This window comes from Rattus norvegicus, chromosome X (genome assembly GCF_021556685.1).
Source record: "Rattus norvegicus strain SHRSP/BbbUtx chromosome X, alternate assembly SHRSP_T2T, whole genome shotgun sequence".
NCBI classification, from domain to species: Eukaryota; Metazoa; Chordata; class Mammalia; order Rodentia; family Muridae; genus Rattus; species Rattus norvegicus.
The window spans coordinates 68506742-68523593 of record NC_141554.1 but is presented as its reverse complement, the minus strand read 5'-3'; the positions used below and the strand labels follow the sequence as shown (position 1 = coordinate 68523593).

The 16852-nt window shown below is 38.9% G+C and overlaps 1 protein-coding gene across 1 annotated transcript in view; it reads left to right on the top strand.

The window, feature by feature from the left end:
- The window catches only part of Zc4h2 (zinc finger C4H2-type containing), a 30320-nt gene extending 20842 nt beyond the window's left edge, over positions 1-9478 (top strand). Inside the window, exon 6 of the mRNA XM_087600468.1 lies at positions 9225-9478. The gene's annotated coding sequence lies outside the window, so the exon portion shown is untranslated. The remainder of the gene's footprint in view (positions 1-9224) is intronic.
- The last annotated feature ends 7374 nt before the right edge of the window (positions 9479-16852 follow it).

Genomic DNA, 16852 nt, shown 5'->3' with positions numbered 1-16852 from the left:
GTGTACTGGTGATGTCAGTGACAACAACAACAATAATAATACAAAGGGGAGAAGGAGGAAAACTGAGTGGGCTACAGAGATGTGACCAGGAGCTGGGATCACTGTGGTAGGGAGGGATTGATAATGGCCAGAGCATTGGAACCTGCAGTGACTCTAGTGGAAATGCAGGCCAAGAGCAGGACCCCAGTGCTGAGACTCACTATGGTTTTCTTAGCATGACTAGTTAAGAATACAGGGAGAATTGTATCCCTGCCACTGCCCTAAGTGAATGAAAACATAGGAATATGGTAAAGGCAGACCAAAGCAGTTTTTAAAGGCAGGAACTGTAGAGCGTTGGTAGAAAAGCAGCCAAGATCTCAGCAGGTTGAGGACACTCAACAAGAAAAGTACATAAAACTTGAAAGACTGACCATTCCATTCACCCCCTAAGATCCTCATAAGCTGAAACCCAAGCTTGGAAAGTTTGGCCACCAGCACACCCTAGAGAAGGCTGTAGCTGGCAGGGAGAACATACTGGTAAAACTTGTTTGAATTACTAAAACTAGCAGCTTTCTCTTCATCTGTTCCTAGTGTGGTTTTGTTTTTGTTTTGTTTTGTTAAGGTTTTTGAGACAGAATTTCTCTGTGCATCTCTGGCTATCCAGGAACTTACTCTGTAGACCAGGCTGGCCTCGAACTCATAGCGATCTACCTGCTTCTACGTCCAGAATACTGGAATTTAAAGGCATGCTGTACCACCACCTGGTGACTGACATTTTTTATGAATAACTTTCTTTTTGTACCAATTTTGTAATATTTTCTTTTATGTTGTACCTATAATCAATATACTTTCCCTGTCTTTCATGCTTTGATCCCTCTTTCTTCTTTCTCCATCCATGCCTTTTAAAAACCACAGTCATTAATATCCTCAGTTCTTAAAAATTAAAAGTTAAAAAAATAAGCTACATTTCCTTAACAGAACCCTGACACTTGTTATCTCTGAACTTTATTGGAGGATATAATTGAAAAGCATAATTTTTCTTTTTAAAAAGATATTTTTAATTGAAATAGAATAATATCACTTCCCCTCCCTTCCTTCCCTTCAGATCCTCTCAGCTCCTGTCTCTCAAACCTTTCCCATGTCTCCTTTACTCACAAGTTGATAATCTCCCTTTTTTTGATTATTGTTGTTATATACACATGTGTGTGTGTGTCTGTGTGTGTGTGTGTCTGTGTGTGTGTGTGTGTAATGTATAAATACAACCTCCTGAGTCTGTTTTGTCATTTGTATGTATATGATTTCAAGCTGATCATTTGGCATGGAACAACCAATAATGTGACTTATCCCTTTGAGAGGCTCATTCTCCCAGCAGTAACTGCTGGTAGTTCTTTGTCCAGAGGTAGGAACTCCACAACACTTTTCCGCATCCATGTTAACATGTCCATTGATATTGTTATTGTTCCAGTCTTGGTTATGCAGCTGGTTACAGTGCTTATTTCCTGGTACTCTCGCTCTTATAATATTTCCACCCCATCTTCTTCAATTTTCCCTGAAGTATAAATGTGGAAATTGTGATGTAGATGTTTCTGTTGGGGTGGGCTCCCCATGATTCAACGATAAGTGCATTTTGTTCAATTGTTTGCTATGATGTCTCCATTTGCTGTAAAGAGAGGCTTTGTTGATGGGGGTTGATAGTAACTACACTGATCTGTGGGTATAAGGTTTAGAATATTGTAAAAAATAATGCTGGTCCACTAAAGTGGTAGTAATTGATTATTTTCTAAAGTCCATAAACTCATTAGATCCAAGAAGCTGGCTGGGTTTTCAGGACCAGGTATGGTTTCCTACTGGGGAGTAGCCTTTAAGTCAAATTAGATAGTTATTGGTTTCCACTAACTTGTGAGTGCCACTTCTTGCACATTTATGCATGTCTGGTCATGCTAGTAATTGTCATGGTTCATAGGTGTTACAGCTGGGTAGGACTTTTTAATTGCTTTCTTCTTGGCAACTTGCATAGTATTTTTGGAACCATTGAAGTTAGATAGCAGAGAAGAAGCTTTCAGTTCAGACCTAGTTTGCATCATCCAAGTCCTATGTCCTATGTGTGTGGTGTCTTCCATAATAGGAGCTCACTCTAGACTTCTGAGAGGCAAACAAGGGCTATATCAATAATCTAGATCATTTGGGAAGTCAAGGGAGGAATCCTCATGTCTGGATTTGGTAGTCTATGGTTCTTGTAAAGAGCATCAACAGCTCAAGTAACCTAACTTCCTTTAGTGTGTGTGTGTGTGTGTGTGTGTGTGTGTGTGTGTGTGTGTATGTGTGTGTTTGCATATATATGCTTATATGCATGTTGTATAATTTTAGGTAAATATACAGTAATGATTCCTTGAAGCTTTATATCAAACAACCTTGGTGTTATTTGTCTCTAGTTCCTCCTCTTTCTGTATTGACCTCTCTCCATCATTTCTCCAGTTGGAGGCCCTCACCATTCTTCGGATTCCCATCACTTCCTATCATGCGTATTCTGCTATTCCTCTCCACTCCTGCCTACTGTTCCTTTAAACTTTCCTGGTTTCTGTGGATGCTCCATGTTGCATACTCACATCTGTGTATGGAGCTGGGAACCACAGATGAGAGAAAAATGAGGCTTTGTGCTTTGTAGGTCATTTCATTTACCTGCAAATTCCATGATTTCATATTTCTCTATAGCTGAGTAGTATGTTTTCTATATGTCCATTGTTCTTATCCACTCTTCTGTTGATGGACATTTGAGTTGTTTCAATTTACTGAGTATGGTAAGTAGAGTAGTACTGAACATGACTAAGCAAGTATCCGTGGAGGATCATGTCTAATCCTTTGGTCATAGGTCATGGACTGGTAGAGCTGGGTCATATGATAGATTAATTTTTAGGGTTTTTTTTTTTGAGAATTCTTTATAGATTTCCTGAGTGGCTGTAGCAGTTTACATTCTTGGTGACACTGAGAATTTCCTCTTTCTGTAAAATCTCCGCAGAACTTGTCAGTTGCTTTATTAATATTAGTCATTCTGAGTGGGGCGAGAGGAAATCTGAGTTGTTTTAATTTGCAGTTCCCTGATTCCTAAGTATGATGAAACCTTTTGGTATATTTTTGCTATATTTCTTAGCTATTTTTATTTCTTCTATTAAGAACTCTGTTTTGATCTCTAGTCTATATCTTTCTTTTTAAAATAATTTATTTACTTTTATTTTATGTACATTTGGTGATTTGATTACATGTGTAAGTGTGAGGGTGTTCAATCTCCTGGAACAGGAGATACTGTTGTGAGCAGCCATGAGGTTGCTGGGACTGAACCTGGGTCCTCTGGAAGAGCAGCCAGTGCTCTCGACTGCTGAGCCATCTCTCCAGCCTCATCTAGCCTCTTTCTTTCTTTCTTTCTTTCTTTCTTTCTTTCTTTCTTTCTTTCTTTCTTTCTTTCTTTCTTTCTTTTTAAAATTATCTTTAATCTTCTTTCACAGTTCAGTCATTATCCCCCTCCCGGCCTACCCTCCAACAGTTCCTCATCCCATTCCTCCTCATCTACAAGAGGATGTCCCCATCCCACCCCCAGCCCCCACCCCATCAGGCCTCCCCACTCCCTGTGGCCTCAAGTTTCTCAACGGTTAGGTGCATCTTTTTTCACACTGAAGCCAGACCTGGCAGTCCTCTGCTGTATGTGTGTCGAGCGTCGGACCAGCTCCTGTATGCTGCCTGGTTGGTGGAGCAATCTCTGGGATCCAGGTTAATTGAGACTTCTGATCTTTCCATAGGGTCAACCTCCTCCTCAGCTTCTTCCAGCCTTTGCCTAATTCAACCACAGGGGTCCCCAGCTTCAGTTCATTGGTTGGGTATAAGTATCGTCTATATCTGTCTCAGCCAGCTGCTTGTTGGTCCTCTTGGTGAACAACCATGCTAGGCTCCTTTTGTAAGCACAACATAGCATCGGTAACAGTGTCAGGGATTGGAGCGCCCCCCTGAGCAGGATCCCTATATATATAGCCTACTTCTAATGAGTTTATTTGTTTCTTTGACTCTTTATTTTCTGAGTTTTTAAAAAATATATATATATATATTCTGCATATTTACCCTCTGCAAAATAGATAACTGGGCAAAGATTATCTCCCATTCTGTTGGTTTCTTTTTCTTTCTTTCTTTTTTTCTTTTCTTTCCTTTCTTTTTTTTCTTTTTTTTTTTACTGACCAATGTTCTTAGTTGTGGTTTATAATTTTATTGTTTCTAGAGTCTCTTTGATGTGTATATTCTTCTCTTCAATTCAAAGTCTTGCTTCCAGTATTGTTTGCAGCAGTTTTTCTGTTTTATTTTCTTTCATATGCCTTTTTTAAAGGCTGTTGGATCATGGGAAATTTTTATTTCTCTTTTTCTAGGTACAAGAATCTAGGTTCACATTCATGGTCTTTCAGAACTTGGAGTTCATTTTTCCAAGCTTTTTTTTTTTTTTTTTTTTTTTTTTTTTTACTTTCAGAGTTTCCCTGAACAAATCAGGTTTATTCTGATGTGTTTCCCTTTAAGATTTCAGCATTTTTTCTTTTTTTCCATCTTTATTAACTTGGGTATTTCTTATTTACATTTCGATTGTTGTGCCCTTTCCGGGTTTCCGGGTCAACATCCCCCTAACTTCTCTCCTTCCCCTTCTATATGGGTGTTCCCCTCCCCATCCTCCCCCCATTACCGCCCTCCCCCCAACAATCACGTTCACTGGGGGTTCAGTCTTGGCAGGACCAAAGGCTTCCCCTTCCACTGGTGCCCTTACTAGGCTATTCATTGCTACCTATGAGCTTGGAGCCCAGGGTCAGTCCATGTATAGTCTTTGGGTAGTGGCTTAGTCCCTGGAAGCTCTGGTTGGTTGGCATTGTTTTTCATATGGGGTCTCGAGCCCCTTCAAGCTCTTCCAGTCCTTTCTCTGATTCCTTCAACGGGGGTCCCATTCTTAGTTCAGTGGTTTGCTGCTGGCATTCGCCTATGTATTTGCTGTTTTCTGGCTATGCCTCTCAGGAGAGATCTACATCCGGTTCCTGTCAGCCTGCACTTCTTTGCTTCATCCATCTTATCTAGTTTGGTGGCTGTATATGTATGGGCCACATGTGGGGCAGACTCTGAATGGGTCTTCCTTCCGCCTCTGTTCTAAACTTTGCCTCCCTATTCCCTCCCAAGTGGATTCTTGTTCCCCTTTTAAAGAAGGAGTGAAGCATTCGCATTTTGATCATCCGTCTTGAGTTTCATGTGTTCTGTGCATCTAGGGCAATTCAAGCATTTGGGCTAATAGCCACTTATCAATGAGTGCATACCATGTGTGTTTTTCTGTGATTGGGTTACCTCACTCAGGATTATATTTTCCAGCTCCATCCATTTACCTATGAATTTCACAAAGTCATTGTTTTTGATAGCTGAGTAATATTCCATTGTATAGATGTACCACATTTTCTGTATCCATTCCTCTGTTGAAGGGCATCTGGGTTCTTTCCAGCTTCTGGCTATTATAAATAAGGCTGCTATGAACATAGTGGAACATGTGTCTTTGTTATATGTTGGGGCATCTTTTGGGTATATGCCCAAGAGAGGTATAGCTGGGTCCTCAGGTAGTTCAATGTCCAATTTTCTGAGGAACCTCCAGACTGATTTCCAGAATGGTTGTACCAGTCTGCAATCCCACCAACAATGGAGGAGTGTTGCTCTTTCTCCACATCCTCGCCAGCATTTGCTGTCACCTGAGTTTTTGGCCTTAGCCATTCTCACTGGTGTGAGGTGAAATCTCAGGGTTGTTTTGATTTGCATTTCCCTTATGACTAAAGATGTTGAACATTTCTTTAGGTGTTTCTCAGCCATTTGGCATTCCTCAGCTGTGAATTCTTTGTTTAGCTCTGAACTCCATTTTTTAATAGGGTTATTTGTCTCCCTGCGGTCTAACTTCTTGAGTTCTTTGTATATTTTGGATATAAGCCCTCTATCTGTTGTAGGATTGGTAAAGATCTTTTCCCAATCTGTTGGTTGCTGTTTTGTCCTAACCACAGTGTCCTTTGCATTACAGAAGCTGTGTAGTTTTATGAGATCCTATTTGTCGATTCTTGATCTTAGAGCATAAGCCATTGGTTTTATTGTAAGGATAGTTTTAGCTATCCTGGGTGTTTTGTTATTCCAGATGAATTTGCAAATTGTCCTGTCTAACTCTATCAAGAATTGAGTTGGAATTTTGATGGGGATTGCATTGAATCTGTAGATTACTTTTGGTAAAATGGCCATTTTTACTGTATTAATTTTGCTAATCCATGAGCATGGAAGATCTTTCCATCTTCTGAGGTCTTCAACTTCTTTCTTCAGAGGCTTGAAGTGCTTATCATACAGATCTTTCACTTGCTTGGTTAATGTCACACTGAGGTATTTTATATTATTTGGGACTATTATGAAGGGTGTCGTTTCCCTAATTTCTTTCCTGGCTTGTTTCTCTTTTGTGTAGAGGAAGGCTACTGATTTATTTGAGTTAATTTTATACCCAACCACTTTGCTGAAGGTGTTTATCAGGTTTAGTAGTTCTCTGGTATAACTTTTGGATTTTTTTTATTCATGTATTTATTGTTTTGACTGTGATATGTTATGGGGAATTTCTTTTTTGTTTTATCTAGTTTGGGTTCTATATGCTTCTTTTATTTGTATGGGTATGTCTTGTCTTAGTTTGTGCAAATTTTCTTTTATTAACTTGATAAAGATCTAGTCTATGCCATTGGCTTGAGTTTTTCCCTGACTTCTATGCCTATAATTAAAAGATTCAATCTTTTGATATTGTCTCATATTTCCTGCATGTTCCTATCCTGTTCTTTCAATTTTTCATTTTCTTTGCTTATTTCATCTAGATCCTCTACTTTATCCTTGAATCCCAATACTTTATGTTCTGCTTGATTCATTCTGCTTCTGAGACTTTCTCAATGGTTCTATGTCTTTATTGAATTTAGTTTTCTAATCATGAATTATCTTCATCATTTCATTGAAGTGTGTATATATATTTCTTGGACATCACAGGAGACTTTATTAACCTCTTTGAGTTAAAGGAAGTGTTTGTTTATGTCTTCTTTAAATTCCTTAAATTCTTTGAAAAGTTTATGCTGGTTTTTAAAAGTCTCTGTTCTGGAATCCATGTAGTTCTCTCATCTATGCAGTTCTTATTATATAACACGTGTACATGGCTAGTAGGTTTGAAGAGACACATGATGTTCTGGCATTCATGTTATTTTGTTTTTGTGATTTGATCTAGATAGGTTGACTGCTTTCTTTGCCTGTATTTCTGATGTGATAATCTGGCCTTCCTTATATTAGACCAGTGTAGGATGTGCTGCCTGAGCCAGACCAGGTAAAGCTTGTAGATGAGCTGTTTAATTGGACCAGAGAAAAATGGTTCAAACCATATGCATTAATATTCAAAGTAAAAGAAACTATCACTTTTTTAACAACATTTTACTTCTTTTATTTTTTTTTACATTTCTTTTTTTTTTATTAACTTGAGTATTTCTTATATACATTTCGAGTGTTATTCCCTTTCCCGGTATCCGGGCAAACATCCCCCTCCCCCCTCCCCTTCCTTATGGGTGTTCCCCTCCCAACCCTCCCCCCATTGCCGCCCTCCCCCCATAGTCTAGTTCACTGGGGGTTCAGTCTTAGCAGGACCCAGGGCTTCCCCTTCCACTGGTGCTCTTACTAGGATATTCATTGCTACCTATGAGGTCAGAGTCCAGGGTCAGTCCATGTATAGTCTTTAGGTAGTGGCTTAGTCCCTGGAAGCTCTGGTTGCTTGGCATTGTTGTTCATAAGGGGTCTCGAGCCCCTTCAAGCTCTTCCAGTTCTTTCTCTGATTCCATCAACGGGGGTCCTATTCTCAGTTCAGTGGTTTGCTGCTGGCATTCGCCTCTGTATTTGCTGTATTCTGGCTGTGTCTCTCAGGAGCGATCTACATCCGGCTCCTGTCGGTCTGCACTTCTTTGCTTCATCCATCTTGTCCAATTGGGTGGCTGTATATGTATGGGCCACATGTGGGGCAGGCTCTGAATGGGTGTTCCTTCAGTCTCTGTTTTAATCTTTGCCTCTCCCTTCCCTGCCAAGGGTATTCTTTTTCCTCATTTAAAGAAGGAGTGAAGCATTCACATTTTGATCATCCGTCTTGAGTTTCATTTGTTCTAGGCATCTAGGGTAATTCAAGTATTTGGGCTAATAGCCACTTATCAATGAGTGCATACCATGTATGTCTTTCTGTGATTGGGTTAGCTCACTCAGAATGATATTTTCCAGTTCCAACCATTTGCCTACGAATTTCATAAACTCGTTGTTTTTGATAGCTGAGTAGTATTCCATTGTGTAGATGTACCACATTTTCTGTATCCATTCCTCTGTTGAAGGGCATCTGGGTTCTTTCCAGCTTCTGGCTATTATAAATAAGGCTGTAATGAACATAGAAACTATCACTTTTAAAGTGAGGGGAATATCAGAAAAGTTGGATGGAGGGGACATAGAAGGGACTGGAGGAGGAAAAGGGAAGAAGGTAAGTGGTATAATTATATTTTCACTTAAAATATAAAAAAATAAAAGCTTCACCTACAAAAGGTGAATATATCAGAATAAACAACATTATTCTGATATCTCATAAGATCCAGGGACCTGAGATTGTTTATTTCAAGACTTGTATAATAACTGCCAATGAAGATTGTAATATGCACCAAAACTATGGTTTTAAAATTACTTGGGGAAATAAGAATGTCTCAAGGCAAACATATACTAACACAATTTAGAACCACAAAGCCACCGTGGCAGAAAATACTCAAAACAATATTGTACACAAAAGAAGCAGCACAGTATCAATTACAAAACCACGAGAAAAATATAAACTTCCCTAGAAGAATAAACAAGGATGAGTACAAAAGAATTCATCTTATCCAACAGAGGTCAAAGACATGAATAACTGTGACCACACTAGCAATAAACCCAAGAAAAAACTTTAGAAATTGACATATCCATTTCAATTATATCTTTAAAATGGAAATGGTCTCAATGGTATTTATGTAAAATTACAGTACCACTTATACATATAGTTTAAGTGAAATCTTCCCTCCTAGGCTGACAGTGCCCCCACCCAAAAAGCCATAGACTAACAAAACAAACAAACAAACAAACAAACAAACAAACAAAACCAGGCAAGGGAAGTCTCCTTTCCATTTGTCTTTCAGGGAAGTCGAAGAGTCTTCTAAGAGAGGTTGAAGTTCCTATTGCTGAACATACTATGCACTCTGGACATAGCATCTGGGGGATTGAAGATGGAACTGACTTGGAAGACTCCACTAGCTTTCATGGTACCAGGAGGTGCCATGATTCCAAGGCAGAAAACAAACAAACAATCCGATAGTCCTACCACCCAGCTATGATGTCTACAAACCACAACTCTTAACTGTAACTTCCTATGAAATAAAAATCATATTACATATTTCTTTTTTTTAAAGATTTATTTATTTTATGTATACGAGTACACTGTAGCTGTCTTCAGACGCACCAGAAGAGGGCATCTCATTACAGATGGTTGTGAGCTACCATATAGCTGCTGGGATTTGAACTCAGGACCTCTGGAAGAGCAGTCAGTGCTCTCAACTGCTGAGCCATCTCTCCAGTCCTAATGTACAAGAGCAGAGAATATACATTATCATTCCAAAAGGAAGGAATCAGTCATCGTGAAGCTATACTGTACCAAATCAAGACTGAAACCCGCCAGGGCAAAGTCTGTAGCTCTGTGTCTGATGCCAAAGGGCTTGGATCCCTCTGTCCTCCCAACCTTGCTACCTGCAACATACTTCTTTTTCTTTTGTAGTTGCACTCCTGTGTGCAGCACTCCTTGATGTATAGTCCACAGTTCTGGCACTTTTAACATCTTTGGATTTCGAACACATTTCAGGCTTCACTTCCACTTTTATGTAATGGTCTCTCAAGGTCCCTTGCCCTCTCAGGGCCTTCATGCAGGTACTGCTCTGTCATATGGGCCAAGCCTCAAATTCACTCCAAGATTTCTTCAATCCTGGAGTTTCTACTTCAACTGAAGCTGCACATTTAACAGTGGCCTGGCCTGGCCTTTCACTGTGCCAAGCCTGAGCTGCTCTTCATGATCTTCAGTCGTGATAATAGATGGTGATATCCCTCGGAAACCATAAACCTTCTATAAGTTGGAAGGGCTTATGGTTCCAGAGGGATATCACCATCTATTACCAGTATGACCGCAGACAGACTTTCCAGTCTGAAGTGGTGCTGGTGCATTTTCTGGTGCTGAAGCAGCAGTTAAGAGACTGTATTTCTATCTACAAACAGGAAGCTGATAGGCACAGTGAAAATGGTATACTCTGAAGCTTCAAAGTATAGTAAAATGCATCCTTTTTGCCCAGACTTTTACATGCTTTTTTTTTTTTTTTTTGGTCAAACTTCAAAAACTTCAAACCTCTCTGTTTCAAATTATACTTCTGTTTCTCTATATAAATTTGACAGAAAGTAGTAATACTTTGGAGTCTGAACACTGTGTTATATTGGAAATTCTTTTAAAATGTAAGTTTGTCCACCACCTTCAAGGTCAGCACTGAAAATGACTGATGACATAAGGCAAATGCTTCTAATTTTTTAATACAATCTAAGGATAATAATTCTCTTACATTTTTTAATAATCTTACTAGAAATAACCTTTCTTACCCCTATTTCTCTCAACATTTTGGATTTTTGAGGTGCTGCTAAAATTGTCAGTTAAAGTTTATTTACCTGTTCTAAATTTTTGTAGCATGTTTCACCAAACTTTTACAAACTTCCCATATAAATGAATTCCACATTACACATGGGAAAAAGTCCTTCCTGTTGGTAATGATTACCTATATTTACCCTTTGTTATTATAAAAGTACTGAAATGATCTACTTATACTGAGAAGGGGGTTTCCTTTATTCTATTCTTTTGGAAGTTCCAGTCCACGAATAGTTGATTTCACTACTTCGTGGCCTGAGATTAGACAGCGGAACACAGTGGAAGCATGTAATGCAGTAAAGGTGGATCCTTGTGACTCCAGAACAAAGCCAGAAAGAACAAGACCGATGCAAACATGTGGAACAAAAGCTAATGGTAGAAAAAAAATCAATGAAATAGTTGCAGAATACTCTTCTAATCTCTGGAATGATATTGACACGAATGTAAAGAAGGCTTGCAAAAGTATTAAAATTGTGATTAGGGAGTTTTTTCTCCATAGCATATATTAGTCAAAATTTTTGTAAGCCTCTAAAGAAGAAAAACACAGGTTACATTTAATAGTACCCCTTTTAAATGACTGGCATATTTCTCAACAGCAACTGTACAGGCACAGAGGGACAAGAATGAGGAGCCCTAAGCCATAAAAACATAAAATTGTGATGTGAGATTTCATCTCACCGGAGTCTGAATAGCTACAATCAGGAAAACAACTGAAACAAATGTTGGTGCGATTACAAACTGGTGTAGCCACTCTAGAAATTAGTATGGTGAATTCCCAGAAAGCTAAAAATAAGTCATCAATATGACCAAGGTATACCACTTGTTTGCATGTTCCAAAGGACTTAACCTACTCCATGACACTTGCTCAACCATGCTCATTGCTGCTCTATTTATAATAGCTAGAAAGTTGAAACAGCTTAAATGTTCTTCAGGGATAAACAAAACGTGGTACATATACTGTTCGTCAGTAAAGAAAAATAAAATCGCAAAAGTTGTGGGTAAATAGACAGAACTAGATATTATACCGAGTGATGTAATCTGTATCCAGAAAGACAAACACCACATATTCTCTCCAATCTGTGGTCCCTATTTCCAAATCTTCAGACATAAGCATGTAACTTGGAGTAACCACAGAAACCAGTAAAAGGAACTAACGGTAGGAGGCCGGGGGGTGAAGCGAGTTTTCTAGGCAGGTAGTAGCAGGGTACAGGTGCTATGGAGGGAGAAGTGTAAAATTGGGGAGGGAGTCACATTAGGGAACAAAGAGGGAGAGAAAATACAGAAGGAGAAGAAGGGAAGATGGATAAATACCAGTAAGGATGCTTGAAAAACTTAAAGGGAATTATTGTATATTTACTTAAGATATGTAGATAGATGAATGGATGAAAGTGCCTCTTTTGATGTGATAATACTCTTCTAAGCACCATAGAATAACAAATATCTCAGTCCCCGGCCTCAGAAACTTTCTTTTGCCTTATTGATCAGGGGCTTCCAAGAGATGCCCAAAAGAACATAGGCTTTTGCTATTGTTCTTGGTTTCCTCCTATATTCCTGCTGCTAGGACATGGTGCAGTTTGGCTATAGGTTCAAGGTTGTAGCTGGGCCTTAACTGAAAATCTCTTCCCTAAGGACTAGCTTTCATAGTTCCAAAAGCTGATATGAAAGTGGCTAAGGGAGAAAAGCATCTATAGTGTTAGCAGCTGTTAGGTCTGTGAACCACAACAAGGACAAACGTGACAAGATACCCCTAAAAATGCATTAGCGACACTTATATCTTGATGGTAAATATACAAATTCTATTAATTGTATTCAAAACCTGCTTAAAAGAAGAGAAATCATGCCTGGGTTTTGTAAACCTGGCCAACTACATGTGGTTCAGCATATATATCAACCAATGAAGGTAATTCATAGCATAAATGCAATGAAAGTATTTTGACAAAACCCATCACTGAGAAAGAAATCAGGGAGGCAATCCTATTCCCAATAGCATCATTCATTCTCTCTGACTATAATGAAGAAAGAGAGATACCTACAATACTAGAAACCACAGGGAGTACACAAACTCATGGAAAATACATAACATGCTATTGATAATTAAGGAAGAAATCAAGGAGATAATTTAATAGTTTCTAGATTTGAATGAAAGTGAAAATAAAACATACCAAAATTGATAGGAACTAATTACGTAAGTCCTAGGAGAACATTTTATAGTGCTTAGTGCAGACATCAAAAATTTGAGAGCTCTCAAGTTAAAAACTTAATGGTGCATCTTAAGGCCTTGAGAAACACGATCAAAGTAAACTACCAGTTGCTGGGAGGATAATTAACATCATGGCAGATCTTAATGAAATTGAAGCAAGTAAATAACCAATACAAAAGAAAAATCTGTGAAATGAAGAGATAGTCTGTGGAAAGTCTGAGAAGCCCTTATCCAGTTAACTATAAGAAATAGAAAGGAAAACTTAATTAAATTAGAAGTGAAAATGGAAAAACTATAATAGACACTAATGAAAATTTAAAAAAAAATCACTTGGACATATTTTAGAAATCTCTATCCCAACAGATTGGAAAAGCTTTCAAAAAGTGGATGAACTTCCAGATGCATACAGCATAACAAATTAAGCAAAGATGAAATAAAGAATTTAAACAGAACTGCAAACAGCAATGAGATTGAAACAGAAAAAAAAATCCCTCAACTATAAAAAGCCCAGAACCAGATGGACTCACTACAGAATTCTGCCAAAACTCTAAAGAACTAACACCACCAATACCACTTAAAGCATTACATGAAATAGTAAAAGAAATAAGCTTTCAAATCACATTTTACAATGCCAGTATTAATCATGATTCCCAAACGAGATAAAGGCACAAAACAAAAATATAGAGTAAATTATATGATTCATTTCAATGCAAAAATTCTCAATACGTTACTGGCAAATGGAACTCAGGGTCATATTAAAGAGATCGTTTATCATAAGCAAAGTGGTTACATGCAAGGATGGCTCAATATATATACCTCAACAAATGTTGTATCACCAATGGACTAAAGTGCACAGATCACAATGTCATTTCAACAAATGAAGAAAAGTGTTGCGAGTAATATTAAAAAAGAACCCACGCTATCACCAGCTACTCTCAGGCCCAGGCAGTCTCACTACCTCCATGGCTAACCCCACATGGTGTCTGCCCATTCCATTGCAGCAGGACCTGCTCACATTCCTAGCCATTTAACTTCAGGCTGGCTGCTGCCAAACCCGCTCAGCCATCCCAAATTTCCACAGCTAGCTGGGCGCACACTCTCACAAAGCCACGTTCCGCCGCTGTTAAGCTTTGGAAATCATGCAATATTCTGTCTTGATAAAAGTTGTGAAGTAATTAAAGATGAAGGGGGTCATATCTCAGTATAATACAGGCCCTCTAGGACAGTCAAATCCTACATCCTGCTACATAGGGGAAAACACCAAACTTAGCACAAAGAACAGGAATGGCACTCCTTCCTGACCTTCAATTCAAATTCCCCAATTTCAACCCCAACCCCATGCAGACCACTTGCAAGGCCTGTCTGCCTTTTCTTCCTCCATAACCTGAGGACTCTAAACATCCTTAAAGTGGGCCTAACTTTTCTCCCTTACCCCACCCTTTGGTGTCAGCCATCAATACCTGGAGGTACTTTCTTCCTGGGAACACACTTGCCACACTGGCCTGGAGTCAAGAAGACAGTCTTTAATCTCCTTCCAGACCTCCATTTATAATTCCCCAGCCTCATCCTCAGCCCTGTAGCAGACCAAGTACAGGTTTTGTCTTCTCTTTTTGATTCCATGTATTATGGAGCTTGCCTAGACCCAGATTTCCTCCTTCCTGTGGACCTTCTCAGCCCTCTCCCTCCTAGCTCATCCCTATTCCTTTTTAACCAACTCCAAGTCCTAGAATCATGTTCGACCTGGCACCTCCAGTGGCTATACCTGACAGAAACTCAGAAGTACTCCCTACCAGACAACCCACAGCTACCACACATTCCTAAGATCCAGGGAGGACAATGAGAAACAAAGAACAGAATATTCACCTGCTCAAGACCAGTTACAATCACAATTATACCAAATCAAGACATCAGCATAAAAACGACTATTAACACTCAACACAATATTTCTCTACCATGACCCAGCACCACTACTACAGTAGCCCTGAGAAATGCAATATATCTGAATGCAATATAATACTGAAGACAAGGACTTCACAATAGCTACTAGAAATATGTTCAATGACCTTTAAAAAGATATGAATAAATCCACTAAGGAAGTCTGTGAAAACACAAACAAGCAGTGGAGTGAAATGATGAAACCAGCTCAAAACATGAAAATGGAAATAAAACCACTAGAAGGCTTGATGCCCCAGCAAAGACAAACACCAGGTCAGGGAGGTGGGAGTGGGTGGGTGGGGGAACATCCTCACAGAAACAGGGGGGAGGAGTGGGATAGGGGATTTTCACAGGGGAACCGGAAAGGGGGATAACATTTGAAATGTAAATAAATGAAATACCCAAAAAAAATTTAAAGTAAAACCACTAAAGAAAATTCAGACAGAGGTAAAACTGGAAATGAAAAATTTAGGAAGTCAAACAAAAATCTGAGAGGTAAGCTTTCTTTACCCAGTACAGTATGGGAGATGGAAGAGAGAATCTCAGGCATTGAAGACAGGATAGAAAAAAATAGATACCCCAGACAAAAACTGTTAAAAGAGAGCCAGATACAAAACATCCCAGAAATCTGGGAAACTATGAAAAGACCAAGTCAATGAATTAATAGGAATATAAGAGGGAGAAGGAACCTACAGCAAAGGCACAGAAAATATTTTCAACAAAAATCATAGAAGAAAAATTTTCTAACCTAAAGAAGGAGGTGCTTACCAAGGAACAATAAGCATGTAGAACATCAAACAGACTGGGCAAGAAAACGAATTCCACAGACACATAATAATCAAAACACTAAATGTACAGAACGAAGAAAATTATTAAACACTACAACAGAATAAGGACACGGAATATATAAAAGAGGACCCACTAGAATAAACCTGATTTCTCACTGACTACTCTAAAAGCCAAAAGGTCCTAAATGGATTTCCTACAAGTACAAAAAGACCACAGATGCCAGCAAAGACTGATATACCCAGCAAAACTTCTAACCACAATACATGGAGAAAGAAAAACTGTCCATTATAAAATGAAATTTAAGTATCATCTATTTACAAGTACATTTCTACAGAAGGTACTTTCTTTATTTGCAGATATGATTGTATATGGAAACTACCCTAAAGCCTATCTATGGCTGAGGAATAGTTTTTTGCAAAGTAGTATCCTATATACAACTGAAAAATGAACTGAAAAAGAAATCAGAGAAACAATACCTTTCACAATAGTCTCAAAAATATATTTTGGGGTAAGTATAGCCAAATAAGTGAAGAACTTATACAGTAAAAACTTTAAGATGCTTATGGGAGAAATTGAAGAGATATCAGAGTACAGTAAAAATGGCCATCCTAACAAATGCAATCTACATACCCAACAAAATCCCCATCGATCTTCCAACATAAATCTTCATAGAACTTGAAAGAACAATTTCAGCTTCATATGTAAACACAAAAAGCACAGGATAGCTGAAACAATCCTGAATGTTGGCATAGCTATTTGAGGTATTACCATCCGCAGTCTTAAATTGTACTACAGAGATATTGTAGTAAACAGCACAGTACTAGCATTAAAAAAGACATGTTAATTAGTGGAATAGAATAGTATTGGATGCACTCAAGCGGCAGGTCCTCTGCAGTCCAGACACCGCCCAAATCTGAAGGGACCCGGTCAACAACTCCTTGCACTCAAATGCCGTGGGAGAGAGAGCTAAACCTTCAGAGGTGCAGACAAGTCTGGGAAGCCAGAAGAGACTACACTCTGCCCACATTTCTGACTCCAAAGGAAAACACCTAAACGCCATCTGGGACCCCGGGGCACTGTGGCCCCAGGAAAAGGCAGGGCAGGCCCTTCTGGTTGCCGCCCTCACTGAGAGCTCAAAAGCAGCCCCTCAGGAGCAACTTTAGCCC